Below are 2061 nucleotides of genomic sequence, written 5' to 3'. Positions count from 1 at the left end.
TTTTGTAAATCCACAAGGCGCAACGTTAGATGAAGCTATAATACACTATGCATAATCCAATTTGAAATCACATTTGCTGCATGGTCTCTTACTTTCTTTTTCCCACTACCAATTGTGCCACAAATTACTTGTGCGCCTTTCCCTTACGGAAAATATCTGGATATCTGAAAATAATTATGCCCCAAAAAATGCCAAGATACATACACCATTAAGTAGTCTGACTTCGACTGTGATAGCATATGTCAGTTAGTGAAAGCAGCAAAGGAAAGGAGTCGATAAGAGATTATTTTTCTATTACGATGATCTTTAAAGTGTATAAATAACAATGTATTGAAGTGCTACGGCTGAGAGATGAATCTCCAATGAACTGATATTTCTAAAGATTAAAAGAAAAGAGAAATACATAACCTAAATGTGATATTAATAGCATACCTACTGCAAGATTGTGACGGTTGTTCCATCGTGAAAACCATACCGTACAAGTGTAGCCTCATTCAGGGTACATTGGCTCTCCATGCTATTGGGCAGAAATTGTTGGAAAACATCACCTTGGTCGCTAAATTATGACATTCCTATTATATTACTACATCAACCAGTGTTGTGACGCTGTATGTGGATTAGCTCTCTTTATTGTATACAAATTTACAACAGAATGTGTTTGTCCAGATATTTAGTAAAATTGCTCCTCCTCGAAGTCTGTACTCCTCTGTCATGCGCACCAAGTAATTGGTCATTTCACTCATTTGTGCTCCAGCTTGTGTTAGATAACTGATACTCGGTCATTTGACTTATCTATGCTTCAGATTAATCATATTAGGCAATTGCAGGATTGTAGCTTTTTCTCCCTCCTTACAAAGTCAAATACTATGAATGCCAGTGTTACATTGTTTTTAGTCAGTTCGCTAATAATACACTACACAGATTGGTGATGCATCAATCAATTACAAAATATTTAGCCATATATTTCCATAAATTCCAACCCTTCTATTGGCAAAATGGACGGGCGCAGCAACGCGCGCCATCATGATCTAGTAGTTAGAATACAAGTCATGCATATGTACGAAGCGTGAGTGCGTCTATTTAACATGAAAAACAGAAACTAATACGCGATGCTATAATGCATGCTAAACCATTTAACGGATTTTAAAGAAGAAAAATATGGACCATAAACAAGGCATTTTGAGATGAAACATAGATCCACAAACTCATAAATATTTATTGTGGTGCGGTCTTCAGTGAAGGGCCAGAGTTCTGATTAGAGCCCGCGCTGTAAGTTGCACCTTCCGAAGAAGCGAAGCGGAACGTCCGCGATGGTTTACTGATTAAGTCTTGGGCTGCCGCATCATGGGAAACGACGCGGCGCGCTTTGGCAAGCAAAATTTCAAACAGCAGCGCTAAGCTCCTCCGACTGCTATGGATTGAGCAGAGGTTATCAGCCCTTTTGCACTTTGGCTGCAATAGCCGTTGTAGTGAAAACTCGTCTAAAATGCTATTGCGGCCCTATAGCCGTTAATTTCATGCATAGATTGAAAAGACGTCCGCCATCAGAGCAATGTTTCGCACGAGAATGGCATTGCACGCAGTGGACTGTAAAAAGGAAAATGCAACCCTCTTCAATACCAGATTAGCAGCGGTGTATATATGGACCTCACAAAAATCAGATCTCATGCCATATCTAATCTTCTTCAGTACTATCTAATATAATTAGCCAGTGCAAAACAAAGACAATACTGCTGTGCTGATAGCCCCAAATCCAATCCAAAAGGAAGCCATGTCCCCCGCAGAAAAACCTAGAAACCCTAGGCCGCAACACAGAGACGCAACATCGTCACGGCCGGGCCGGAAATTGTCCCACGCCAACATAAAGAAGCAGCAGCGAAATTGCACTGCGACCGTGGGAGTGGAGGCCCTCGGCCTCGCTCGCTCGCTCACCACATGCAATGAGGGCCGTCGCTGCTCCAGGGCTCCGTGCAGCAAGGGCAGATCGTCGCCGGCGACGGCGTCACCTTGGCCTCACCGGCGTGGGCGGCGGGGACGACATTGGAGGGAGAAGGAGGAGTA

The sequence above is a fragment of the Triticum dicoccoides genome, chromosome 5A (genome assembly GCF_002162155.2).
Source record: "Triticum dicoccoides isolate Atlit2015 ecotype Zavitan chromosome 5A, WEW_v2.0, whole genome shotgun sequence".
Lineage (NCBI taxonomy): Eukaryota > Viridiplantae > Streptophyta > Magnoliopsida > Poales > Poaceae > Triticum > Triticum dicoccoides.
This window is presented reverse-complemented; position numbering follows the sequence as displayed.